The sequence below is a fragment of the Phytophthora cinnamomi genome (assembly GCF_018691715.1).
Source record: "Phytophthora cinnamomi strain GKB4 chromosome Unknown Contig2, whole genome shotgun sequence".
NCBI classification, from domain to species: domain Eukaryota; phylum Oomycota; class Peronosporomycetes; order Peronosporales; family Peronosporaceae; genus Phytophthora; species Phytophthora cinnamomi.
Genome location: NW_027150935.1, coordinates 508,200 through 522,697, shown reverse-complemented (window position 1 = coordinate 522,697; position 14,498 = coordinate 508,200).

Sequence of the window (14,498 nt, the reverse complement as noted above, 5' to 3'; positions counted from 1 at the left end):
TGAACTTCATTTACTCGGGTGGAGTTCGATTGTGCACTCAGGAAGGATTGATCAGGCTTCCGGACGAAGAGACGGTACTGCTAGCTGGTCAGACTGCGGACCACATGGGACGTGGTCTGGACTTGGCCGCCACTCCGAAAGAGAGTCTGTACTTGGCCCCGGGTGAGTCGGCCGTCGTCCGGGTTGACTACGGTCAGAGCAATCCGCAACGCGAAGTCGTTTGGGCTGGTCGAGGTGACCGCTGGGTTACGCAGATTATCTATGCTGCGAAGTCCTGGTCAGTTGCTGTGAAGGTGGTCAACATTTCGGACAAGACAGTCGACTCTCGAACGGCAGTGGTCCGGGTTGTGTCGACTCTCGAACGGCAGTGGTCTGGATCGAATCTCGAACGGCAGTGGTCCGGGTTGTGGAGTTTGGATTTTTCCGACGGCTGGAAGGTTTGTCCGTCCGGGATTACGGAGCTATCGAGAATGGCAAGTGATGATTTATGAAAGTACTAACTCGAGGGAGCTTAGAGAGCGTGAAGAGCGACTCGCTCGAATGCATCAGAGTTCCGAACCACCGTGTGTCCAGACTCCCGATTACCCGTGGCCCACGAAGTTGCTGACTCGGTCGCCAGTTGATTCGGCGCAGGTGCACATGGTGCGTCTGCAGCCTAAACCTGGGGTGAAGTCGGAAAGGCGTCGTCCGGATCAGACTCCTCGACCTTCGGAAACCGAGAGTTCCGGAGCGTCCGAAAGAGAATGCACTGTTCCTGAGGCTGCTCCAGATGAGGTACCCGGACCAGGCGAGAATGTAGAGAATGCGAGCTCGGTGTCTGAAGTTGCAAAAGTCCAGCCAGAAAAGATCGAAGATCCTAAAAGGAACCCGGACGAAGACTCTGGTTCGGACTCGGATGAGTTTTATGACGCGATCAGTTTTGACGATGAGTGTCTGACCAAGTGTGTTCCGGAAGTCCCCGTCGAAGTCGAGTCGAAGGTTGAACGGAGTCCTGAACGATTGTCTATTCGGGTCCGAAGGTTCGAAGTGGAGTACGAACGGTGCATGCAGATGAGTACGGAAGAGCTGAACTTGGAACCAGCCGTGTACATACACGAAGGTAGTGAGTTACTGGCTCAGCTGCGCGACGAACTGGCCATGCTTCCGGAACTCCAAGAACTGAGTCCAAGGTGTGATATCGAGAAGGCCGATGTTAGAGAATCCGGACGGACTACTTCGGCCGAAGACGAGAAACTTCGAACGCAACTGAGGTATCACCACAAGATATTCTTGGGAGACAGGAATGCTGCCCCCGCGCCGGCTCGTGGAGTGTGGTGTGCTCTAGATGTCGGTGATGCTAAGCCAGTTGCTCAGCGTCCGAGGTCAATCGCCCCACACTTAGCGATCAAGGTCTACGAGTTGCTGAAGAAGCTTTTGGAGACAGGGCTGATAGAACACTCCGAATCGCCGTGGGCTTCTCCGATCGTCATCGTCCTGAAGAAGAACGGCGTGGACATCCGGATGTGTATCGACTACCGAGTGGTGAATGGATTCATTCAACTGTCCAATTACCCTCTGCCGTTGATCGACGATCTATTGATTGGCTTTGAGAGTGCAATGTGGTTTATGAGTCTGGACATGGCGAGTGGGTTCTGGGCCATCCGGATGCCTGAGCGTGCGAAGCTGATCTCGGCCTTCGTCTGTCCGTTCGGACACTTCCAGTGGGTTCGGATGCCGTTTGGCCTCAAGAATGCCCCTCTCGTCTATCAGGCAGTGATTAATAACTGCCTGTGGGGTTTCGTGAGACTGTCTCCGGAAGAAGAATCGGAGGTGGACCAAGATGTTCTGGACTTCCTGAGTTTGGACCCGTCCAGATAGAGTGATTCCGAAGGCCAAATGTTGGCATTGACGGATACAGCGACGGTGTTCCAGAGGAACATCCCTGCTCCAGACAGCATGGGCCCGGTCTTGGGACGGAGCTCGTACATTGATGACATCGCACATGGCGCGCCCACCTGGGACAAGCTTTGTGAGGATCTGAATGCTCTTCTATTCCGCCGGCGCTACTGGAACATTTCCGTGAGTCTCCCGAAAAGTGAGTTTGGAATGCTGTTGATACCTTACCTGTCACACGAAATTAGTGCAGAGGGGATTCGGGCGGTTCCGAAAATCGCTAAGGGGGTTCAGGACCTGCAATTATCGAAGACTCTGAAAGGAGTGCAGTCTTTCCTTGGAAGTCTGAACTACTATCATAAGTTTATTGAAGACTTTCCGGTAGTGGCTGCAGTCCTGTACGAACTTTCGGACGACCAAGTGCAGGCCGGATGAGATCTCACTAGGGCCAAGGCTGCGTTCGAGATTCTCAAGAAGAAGATCGTTTCGACCCCACTGCTCCGGCATCCGGACCGGACAAAGCCGTTCGTGATCATCCCGTATGCCAACCGCTGGGCTGCTTGCGCGGTCCTCGGTCAGGAATACGATGGGAAGATCCAATCGGTGCGGTTTACTGGAAGAGTTCTGAACGACGCTGAGTTCCGATATCACACAGCTGAGAAGGAGGTGATTGCTGTGTTAAGAGTCCTTCAAGTCTTCGGGACGCTTCTCGAGGGTTGTCGTCTGGAAGTCTACACTCGGCACTCAGTCTTCAAGTGGATACTCCAGTCGAAGTCTGCCGACGGACGCTGTGTTCCGTGGGGAGTTATGCTCTCACACTGGGACATCACCGTCCGGAAGGTCCAGAAGGATGAAGACGGTCTGACCGCTATCATGGGAGCTGGAATCACCCCACGTGAACATTTGGACGAAATCGCAGAAGCACTGATACCTGCCAAGGGACGCGTCCGGAAGCCGCCAGTTCTCAGTGTGGAGATGCTCGACGATACCGATCAGGGCGTCGTCCTGAGTTTCGATGGTGCGGCCAAGACGTCGACTCGGCGAGGAAGCTGCGGATGTATTCTCTGGCAGCTCCCCGGTTGGAAGGTGCTCGAAGCCCGAGGTTTTATTCTGGACGATGTAACAGCCAACGATGCGGGGTATCACGGATTCCGAAAGGAGCCCAGATGGCGCTCGACCGTCAGGTCGAAGACTTGGTGGTTGTGGGAGATTCTTGGATCGTGATTCAACAAGTCCAAGGTCTCATCAACTGTCACCAGCCGAACCTCCAGAAGCACTTGGCTGAGTGTGATGTCCAGAAGGATAAGTTCCGGACGTTGCGACTGGTCCATGTTAAGCGCGAGTACAACCAAGCTGCCGACTACCTGACGTCGAAGACGCTGGCACTCGGAGGGTCCTGGACTGTTCAGGATTCCGAAGAGCGGACTCACCTGCAAAGAGTGTCGAAGATCGCAGAGAAGCTGATGAAGCCAAAGGTGGTCCATCTGGACGGAGACCCATCTCCGCGTCCGGAGACTTCGGTCCGGAGGGAAGTTGACGCAGTGGCTGCAGACTCACAGTCCGCGCCGCTCTCTCATGCGGCAAGAGTCTTCGCCTTCGCTAATCGAGTTGACGACCGAAAGTCTGTTGCAGGCTATGTGACTCAGTTTTGTGGGAGCATCATTTCGTGGAGCAGCCAAACTGAGACGACTGTCGCGCTGCACACGACGGAAGCGGAATACATGGCTCTAAGTCTACTGGTGCAGGAAGTGGCGCACTTGCGCCAAATGCTGAAAGAGCTGCAAGTGCAGCAACAACAACCAGCACAAATCTTTGTAGACAATGAAAGCGCAAAGAAGCTTGCCAGCAACCCTGTATTTCATTCCACATCGATGTGCGACACCACTTGTACGTGAGTGTATCGATTTGAAAGAAATCGATGTGCTTCGAATGTCAGGAGTGGATAACGTGGCCGATGCTTTTGCCAAGCCATTATCGCGGCCTGCATTTGAAAACACAGGGCTGCAATGGGGTTATTACCTAGGGCAAGATTTGGAGCTGCAAGTTAATGGGAATCCGTAGGTGGGGCTGTTGAGGATTATACTGATCCCCACTATACTACTTGCAGTAGGCTTAAGACAAAAAGGTTGAAAGAGAAGAATCTGAGAGAAGAACGGTTCAGTTGAGAATACACTCTTGACCAACAAGGTGGGTTTTGCCGCCCAGCTCTTTGTTGTCGTTGCTTCCATCTCTGCGTGACCAGCACCAAGGAGGCCACTCCGCTTCAATCTTCAACGGTCAGTTTAATGATTTGTCGGTGAACGATACGGTGGCGCTTCTGAGTTGCTTGATCAACACGGAGAAGAAGAAGGAAAGCGACAAACCGCCGCAGGCTGAAAGCTTAGAAATCCCTGTCCGCCAACTGCGCGAAACTGCGCAATGCATTGCCAAGGTAATGCAGGACGCCAAAATTACTATCGATGTCGATGAGTACGCTGGTGCATTCAACACAAATCTGGTAGACGTGGTGATTGCTTGGTGCGAGGGTGCCAAGTTTTCGCAGATTTGAAAGATGTCGGACGCGTTTGAGGGCACGATTATCCGTTGCTTGCGTCGTCTAGAGGAGTTGCTGCGCCAGCTTACGTTGGCTGCGCACTCCATAGGCGACGTCGAGCTCGAGAAGAAGTTTTGACGAGGGCGGCAAGAAACTCAAGCGCGACATCGTGTTTGCGGCCTCCCTCTACCTGTAGTTTACCTACGCAGTTGTTTTCCTCGATACAAACTTTTGATTTCGTTGTTGAACGCTGTTAGTTGTCTCAATTTCACCGTGATCGACACAGCTCCCGAGGGCGTTCCGCATGCGATTTCCTGGTGATGGGTCCCGTTTCGATTCGAAACTGTCGAAGTGGCTGCGGGTTACTAACCCGTTGATGCTGGCGGAAACTGAGACACCGTAAAGCACGGGTTCATCGCGACGCACGGCCTCAATGCAACGCGTAAAAGCTGTCAGGTTTTTCGGGAAAAAACGGTGCAGAGATCAGGTACACAACGTCGTTATGTTCACATTTGTATGGAAAAGGCTAAGCATTTCTTCAAATCCGAAATCCGCAAATTATGCGATGATCAGTTTTTACGCCGAGAAAACTCAAAATTCGCCAACAAATTATATAAGGCGGGAACTTTTTACGAGTGTTGCAATGAACCCATGGGTTACAGTATCAAGCTGCATCCACGCAGCGAGCTGCTGATGTTTTGTCGGATCCGTACTGCATCGCCGCTGGTACAGTACTATTTAAATGGTTACCAATAAAAGGCTTAGTGTGTTCAAAACTTTCCCATAGCGTCTGTCCCAGACCATACCATATCGGCTACATTATCATACACTGTACCATCATCATAGTACAGTATGATGATGCAGCCGATATCGAAAACAGGACAGAACCGTAAAAAACACACACAAACATGCTGTCGTGCCTATCACAACAAATCCTAAAAATCCTTTTGACTTGGCGGAACTATAGTGACTGGGAGGGATGACGTGCATCGTAAGAGGACCAGCGGCGCTAAGCTTGGCTGGGCACCCATTCGGTGCACCCGCTGTTCGCTTCGCTCACGAATTATAGATTGTACTTTCGGCCCAGTACAGTCCGCGGCTCGCTGGAATGCTCGGTGCTGGGCTCGCCTCCGCAAATACCGCGCGGCCTTGCTTCGCAGGCTCCCCACGCGGGTTTGCTGCGGCTTCGCGACCTCGCTACCGCTCGCCTCACTTGGTCGAAGGCGCTGGCGCGCCTCGTCTTTAATGATGTAGCCCACCCTCTGGGGAGTTCCTACTATTTTCTGCGAAAACAGATGTATATGTATCTATGTATGAATCCAGACTCCCATCATTTTGTGGAATCACGTATAAATCGTTCGGTATGGTCAGGCTTATCAATGTACTGTAAGGATTGGTGGCAATTTGTTGTAAAAATAATGGGGATTTGTTGTTGCCAAAAACGGATCTCAAGGGACGCCTCGTTTGAGCTTGCAATAGTTGGCTATTACACTGAAGTGCAGTTATGGATGGTTACATGTAGCTGCTTTATCGACTGGCACCCATGCACCGTAGAAGGCCCAAATAATGCAAGCGATAGCGTGTAGGTGTTTAGGATACTAACTAGTGTTGTGCCGAGTCACTCTGTGGCTGCACCAAGGTCGATAAATAGGTGGGAAGATGGATCTTGAGACAATTTTACCAAGCGATGTATCTTTTTCCATACATTCCAGTACATACTGTACGATACCATATATATAATACAAGTGGTTCAACTCGTGAACAGTCACCCAGCACCAAGTCGTTCTGCACGACATGGCGCTCGAATCGTGCACATAAGCGATACCATGCATGATCTATTCGGTTTGGCACTTCTAGAAGTGCCATTACCGAGCCAAATCAGTTTTGGATCACAATTTGAGCGATGCTCATCTAAATCCTCTGTGATTTACCACGAAGTACGAACACCAAAAAATTAATGCACAAGGTATGCTATGCCAAGTAAAAGAAAAAAAATGTATTTGAACCCTTGTATGGGGATTTAAAAAGTCTGATGAAGTGGTCAATCGCAAAACACCGAGTGTTTCCACAAAAAGCACATTATGGCTACATACGTAGAAGACATACGGACGCAATCTACTCACTATCCGATTCCGAATCCAACATCAAGAAGCTCGCTTGAAGTTGTGAACGAACAATGCGTTGTACTGTACATACCTATGTGCCTATGCTGCGATCAACGAGAGCCAGAGGATTTGTCTACTACGATGCTATCCCATCTGCTTCACTACGTTTTCATGACGCGGGCGAACCACTGGAGATGGCGGTATTTTTCATTGCTCACTCTTCAATTTTCCATAACATTCAGACCTTCCCAACCTGCCAACCTTCAAGCTCCATGATCTTCAAGTCCTTCTTCGCTGCCGTCGTTGTTGCTGCTGTCGCTACCTCCGCCTCTATCAATGCCCAGCAACAACCGACCTGCGCCGGTTTCACCGCGTGTGGATCTGGGGACAGCCCTGACGCGCTTCAAACTGCTAGCTGCTGCCAGAAGATGTACGGTGACAACTACGGTCAGTGCTGCCAGGACAGTTGCACGTTCGGCAAACCTTGCTAGCCACCGAATGGTTTTCTTGGTATCCTACTTGGTACTTGCCCTCTCAAAATTGATATTCTTTGAATACACAGACGAAAATTTTGAGCCTTTAATCATTTGTAGAGTTTTCATTTTAATACACTCGTCCTGGGCATTCGCATCCGCATTCCATCACTTTCTCCAATTTGACTTGTTCTGTCTAGATAGTTTTGCAAAAGTCATCCGAAGTGAGCGTTGCGGCTTTCAACCTCATGCCCTCGCTGTACGATTGCGTTCACTGATGTCGATCTCTGAATCTCTGCCACACATGATGATTTGAGTTTTGAAAGTTTAATATACCTGCAGGTAAAAACTGTCATCCGATCATCACGCATTCCGAAATGATTCTCAACGTGTTCGTAAAGCTAATTCTTATTGTATGCATCGTGTTTTTAAATAAGTCTATGATGCTAAGGGAGATCATCACTTTGAAGCTGCTGCACGGGTCGAGGGCGTCTTCGCGAGAAAGCCGCCGCGCCAAAAGCTGGGATGGATACTCCACCACGTGGTACGATACCGTCGCCAATAAGATCACCAGGCCGAAGAACGAAATGGTGCGGTCGTAGTAGCTGGGTTGGCTCTTGATAGGCTTGCTGAAAATGACGAAAACGTGCAGCAGATACACGGAAAAGCTGATCTTGCCCAAATACTGAAGCACGACCCACTCGAAGATTTGTGACACTGTAGACGGAAGGACCATTTCAATCACGATCAGCGGCTACAACTTGACACTCGTGAATGACATGATGTAGTGCGTCTCAGTCGGCAACGGCGCGCCAAACCAGTTGAAAACTAAGCCCCGAACTACGACGCTAAGGTAGAAAGCGATCAAGACGAATTCAATGAATCGAACCGCAACAGTGTGCGGTGTGCGGAACACGAAGCCTGATCCCTTCATCCACGCGTCGAATTTCACATAAATGACGGCTGCCATGGACCCTGCGATGAATGTTGGAAGGTGTAGCTTCAGCGGCTGGCGATAAAAGTTGTTTCGAGTCGTGTATATCCCCTCGTGGATGACCCAGATATACAGCGGAACGAACGAAATCCACCAATACCGACCCATCTTGAGCACGGCCAAGACGAACACCGGCAGGATGAAGTAATACGAAATCTCAAGAGGAAGGGTCCACATCAGATAGTGGCGGTGCTCGGGATGGAAGGTGAGAGTCTGGAAGAGGTTGAAATCTTCGGGCTTTTTCAACATGAAGTAGCGGTTCTTGCACTCGAACGGCATCAGCCACAGCGCGATAGATAGCAGAGCGAAAAGCGGGTATACGCGGAAGAAGCGCTTCGAGAAGTAGTCGATCAGTGTGAATGCCCATTTGCGATTAGAAGCTTGTTGAGCAAGCAATTGAATGCTTTTCTTCATGAAAATCATCGTCAGCAGAAACGAAGACAGCACGAAGAAAGCATCGACACCAACTGCGCCCATGAAGAGGTCGTGCATGTATCCGCAGTGCTGTGTCACGACAAATATCACCGCTGCACCCCGCACCCCGTCTAGGAACAAAATCTTCGCGGCTGGTGCTGAGGGACGGCCTGAAGACTTGTTGGTCGGCGAATCTTCTGCCTCAAAACTCTTCGACAGCGGTACAACTTCTTCAACCGAACACTTGGCTTGGTCCATTTGAAGACGGAGCATAGAACCTGAGATTAGTAGTAGCGGTAAAAAGTGGGTCGTAGTTTTACCGGTACCTCCCAGGGCTCCACGAGGCGGTCATACTCATACTAGTTGTGCTTTTAGAAAGGGGTAGCAGTAATAGTCATAATATCATTGCTACCCACGGTTACTCACGGCTACTCACCCTTGCGCGCGGTCTGCTTCATGATCGCGACCTCGTCTCTGTTGTGCTTCAGTAGTAGCTGTTTCTCTGCAAGTTTGCTACCCGTGCGAGTTCGAAGAGGCTACAACACAATCCCCCCGTAGAGAATACTCTCTCCTGAAACGCTGATGATGATATCTTGCCGAGGTGGATGTGTGCTAGCAGAGCAATAGAGGGGAATCGATTCTCACCTTCATCGCGAATCCACTTCAGTTCGTCTTCTCAGCGAGGTCTGGGGAAGGTCTGAATACTGCTAGACAATCGTGAAGGGGGTCGAGTTTCTTTGGCAGAGAAGGATGCTGCTGGGGCGGCGGCTTCAACGTCTGGATAAACCACCTGAACACAATTCAGACAGCAAAATCTACGAGCCGTAGTGTGAGTATGGAAAATCAGTAATAACGCCAAAGAATATACAGTGGGCACCTTTCGTTGATTGCCAAATTTGAACCTTCAAACACACCGATGGCGCATATGTGGCGTAATATACACTACACGGGCCTCGTTTGAGCTCGTCACAACCGTTCACAGTGCAGCCCATACTTCGTTTGTCCGGTTATGACACAGCTTCAGATATGACGATGTTCCCCGAGCGACGAATCGAGAACCTGTCAACCTAGAATTGCAGGGTGGGAGTCGTGGTTGCTCGATCAGGGTTAACTCGCAAGTGGTACTATTGGAGAACTATAGTATCGTGTTTGGTCCATCAAAACAACTACAAGTAGTGAATACCGCACTATAGAGTAGTTGTAGTGCTCTCGTCTAAAATCGGGTAGTAGTAGTACTCTCTGATCCTATTTTATCCTGTACTATACTACTAATTCCTGCTGGTATATTCCGCTCTATTTAATTTACAATATATTACATCCTCAATAAATAGCACAACATCTCCATTATTCCAAACAGAATCCCCAAGAGCTCGTCCTTCGTGTCCATGGCTCGCGGCGGCGCTGCTCCCGACGACGGCAGCTCGTCCTCGGGCTTCTCCAGCGACGAGGACATGGCGGACGTGTCTGCGCTATCGTCCGCCGCCTCACTCGCCCCCAGCGTGCACGTGGAGGTGCTGGAGGAGGCGGCCGAGCACAGCCAAGCACAAGAAGAGTCCGCCGCCGTGCTGCAGTGCTGCCGAGAGGCCGCGGACGCGGTTCTGCAGGCGCCGCAGCCTCTGGACGAGGCGTACGAGCGGTTCACAGCCGCTGTGGCGCACATAACGTGGCACTGGCCTCGGTTAGGGACCATGGAATCGTAGGATTGAACCACTAAGAGGACGAGGAGCTGGACCTGTTCGGCGCCTTCGACGACGCGTCCGCCACGCTCACGGCCGCGGAGCAGGCCTCAACACTCTGGAGGCGGCGTGGTGTCCACCGGCACGCAGCAAAAGGGCCGTGCTGGTCGACGTTCGCTTGACGCGCGTGGTATCGTCATTCAGATGTGGAGCGAGCAGATGGAGCCGCAGGTTGCCAAGGGCATTCTCTACGGCCGAGCTGACCCGCTTTTCAGTACGTTCCACCTCGGCTACAACATGTTGCTGAATTTGATGCGTGTGGAAGATGCCGACCCGGAGTACATGATCAAGCAGTCTTTCCACCAGTTCCAGTACGAGCAGGCTGCGCCCGCGCTTGAGGAAGCGCTTGAGCGCGCTGAGGAGGAGAAGGACCAGATCGTGATCAAGAACGAGGAAGAAGTTGCGCAGTACTACTACCTGTCCAGGTCGCTCGTACGTCTCAAAGAGGAATTTCTGGCTGTTCGCAACAAGCCGGACTATGTTGTGCGCTTTCTCAACGGTGGTCGTTTGGTAAAGCTCTACTGCCCGGAAAGCGACGATGGCACGACTAAACCCAAGTGGGATTGGGGTGTTGTTGTGAACTTCACCACCAAGAACGCCAGTGACTCGACCTCTGCGGCTCCTGCCACGATTGTGCACGTTCTGCTGAACTGCGTGGCAAACAATAGTAACACGAAGTCAAACGACGCTACCAACGACAGCTCCGTTTCGGAGCTGCCCACACCGGCCCCGGAATGTATGATGGGTCTATCGTCGTCTACTAACTACGAGATGAAACTCTGCCCCGTGCCGCTGGAGATGCTGGATCTGCTGTCATCCCTGCGCGTGTACATCCCCAAGGACTTGCGCACGTTGGAGAGCCAGCCGTCAGGCTGTGGGCAAGTCGGTGAAGGAGGTGTTGCGTCGATTCCCCCAAGGTGTGCCGCTCTTGGACCCTCGTGAAGACATGGGCATCCATGACGAGCAGTTCACGCGTGTGATTGAGAAGACAGTCGAGGCTGAGAAAAAGCTTAAAAGCTCAGCATTCCACAATGCATCTGACAAGGAGGCGAGATTTGCACTGTACAACCTGAAGATGGCGAGTGAGGCAAAGATGCGTGAGTTGGAGCGTAAGATTAAGGAATCCAAGTCCTTGGTGCTGTGCGACGATCTGCGTCGCCGTCGACGTGTGCTGCGGAGACTTGAATTTGTGGACAAGGAGGGTGTGATCCAGCGTAAGGGTCGTACGGCTTGCGAGGTGTCAACGACAGACGAGCTTCTGGTGACGGAGATGATCTTCAACGGTCAGTTTAATGATTTGTCGGTGAACGATACGGTGGCGCTTCTGAGTTGCTTGATCAACACGGAGAAGAAGAAGGAAAGCGACAAACCGCCGCAGGCTGAAAGCTTAGAGGTCCCTGTCCGCCAACTGCGCGAAACTGCGCAGCGCATTGCCAAGGTAATGCAGGACGCCAAAATTGCTATCGATGTCGATGAGTACGCTGGTGCATTCAACACAAGTCTGGTAGACGTGGTGATTACTTGGTGCCAGGGTGCCAAGTTCTCGCAGGTTTGCAAGATGTCGGACGCGTTTGAGGACACGATTATCTGTTGCTTGCGTCGTCTAGAGGAGTTGCTGCGCCAGCTTACGTTGGCTGCGCACTCCATCGGCGACGTCGAGCTCGAGAAGAAGTTTGACGAGGGCGGCAAGAAACTCAAGCGCATTATCGTGTTTGCGGCCTGGGCTCGTAAAGGGCAAAAAGAAAGTGATATTGTAACTTAAAGTCCGTACTCTCTTGTACTCTACATAGACTAGCTACAGAGACCACCGGCTATAGTGGCGCCGGTTATAAGAGAAAATCGACTATTAGAGCGCTTCCATAAGATCCCAAATCGTGGCTATAGTAAAATCAAGTCAAAACGGCTATTAGGCTGTAAGAGTGTAGGAGAACTCCCCCGCCAAACCAAAACTACACAATGTAAGAGGAGTGGGGGACACGTGAGCTGGTAGTGAGTAGATTGCGTACGTATGTCTTATACGTATTGTGCCTTTCACACATTTTGGCCAAGGCGAGGTCTTAAGCCGGGAATAAGATAGGCGAGACTAGGTGTAGGGTGGGATTTGCTATGACCTGTGCTAAAAGTTAAAACTCAGATTAGAGGGAAGTTAGCAGTCGAGAAAGTCCGAATGCCGCCAATCACCTGGCCATTCGGGGTTTTCTCGCTTACAATGACTTACTCCGAAGACCTAAGATGGAGGCCTGTTATTTTGCTGTATGCGTACGACACTCCGGTTCATATGGTATCTCTCGTGTTTGGCATTGCAGAGCGCACTCTTCGGCGGTGGCTACTGCGTTTTGCTTGATTGGAACTCTTTGGGGGGCATTGTTGCTTGGTTTCAAATACACTATCGTAGTTGAGTCAAGCGGTTTCCGTATAGCTGACTCGAACGTGGTTGCTACCTTCGCCCGCAAAACATCAAGCACATCACCGACTGTAAAATCAAACCTCGCCATACGTCCCTTGTCACGGTATCTACTCGGTGCTTCACCTTCTTTATCGTCAAGCAGCAACGAACCGTACAAGGGATTGTGCCTTCTTCTGCTCCAGAGAGGGGCTCTTGCATCTTGCTATCTAAAGTAACGTTAGTTCTAAGGGCTAAAGTTATTCGGTCTGAAGTCTGTTTTACAGTTTCATAATCTGATTTTATCATCATGGTGATTATACTCAAAGTCCGATTAAGAAGCCCTGATAGGGTGGCAAATTAGTGAAAGCGGCAGTATATATATGGTATGGTACAGTATGTACTGGAATGCATGGAAAAAGATACATCGCTTGGTAAAATTGTCTCAAGACCCATCTTCCCATATATTTATCGACCTTGGTTAGTATGCTAAACACCTACATGCTCTCGCTTGCATTATTTGGGCCTTCTACGGTGCATGGGTGCCTGTCGATAATGCAGCGTCATGTAATCACCCATAACTGCACTTCAGTGTAATAGCCAACTATTGCAAGCTCAAACGAGGCGTCCCTTGAGATCCGTTTTTGGCCACAACAAATCCCCATTATTTTTACCAGAAATCGTCACCAATCCTTACAGTACATTGATAAGCCTGGCCATACCGAACGATTTATACGTGATTCCACAAAATGATGGGAGTCTGGATTCATACATATTAATATATTGTGGTTTGCAGATATTTTGTCGCTCGGATTTAGGGCTTAGATCGAACTCTGAGATAAAATAATTCGAAGACATAAAAATGCGAGACGGTAGTAAATCGACCTCCAGGCGTAGGTAAGTCGCACCACCTCTTCCTACTTAACATAACGGGCGCATCGTTGGTTCTCAGGACACCGAGGTAACGTCGCCGGCTACTGCTGCTCCGGTACGGCTCTGTTGGACGTGTTTAACGGCTCGTTAGCTTCGTCTGTGAGTGCACTAGCGGCTCCTGTATCGCTGGGCTTTCCGCTTGTCTGTGGCGCGAGCAGCTCCCCGCCATGTAAGACCACATGATACTACACTACCATTTCACTTTAGGAAAAGCGTTTCGTATGAACCGCTGTAGCTACTCTAAATAAAATGTAGAGTGGGCTTTCACGTACTTTCGAACACGGGTTACCACGTCGTTCGGCCAACGCGACGAGCGGTTAGTTCGATCTCCTTCATCAACCACACCATCGGTCAAAAACAACTTGTACCAACGTTGCAGTGTTCGCACGTTAGGCCCAAATGTATCCCTTACATACTGCATACAGATTCTACACACATGCATAAGAAAAACGGCTCGCCAACGGTAGTCGAGAGAGTACATTCTGCACTTGTGCAAGGTGAAGGTTTTCGGAAACTGCGGTGCTTCGACAGATCAGCAGCGCGATCTGCCGACCACTCGTCAAGTGTCCAGATGTACGTGTCCAATTGCATATTTTATATATATAAAGCGCGGCATTATAATCCGTACACAGCCATCGCGATTTAAAATAAATCGGGTTTTTGGATCGGCAATTCGACCACAGATAGCGTAAATCGATATCGATATCGAGGCTGGCGATTATAACTTGGAGGATTTAATGGCCTTCTGTTTTTATATCGGGCGCCAGAAATTATAACTCGGGCAAATCACTAGGTGAAAACGACAAACGCATTGCAAAGCATAATATATATATATATATACAGTGCGACCCCCCGTTTTCGCGGCTGCTGACCTCTAATAAACTGTTAGAAATAATACTCCGCACATTCGGAGGCACTCGGATGATAGCTTTTGGGATAGGACTGGATTGCGCAAGTGGCGTGCACATCTCCGTTTTCAAAGGTTTTCCCTGTATCAAGGGAGGGATGACACGTTCTCCGAGATTGACTTAACTCGGGTGCATAGACCTTTTCAT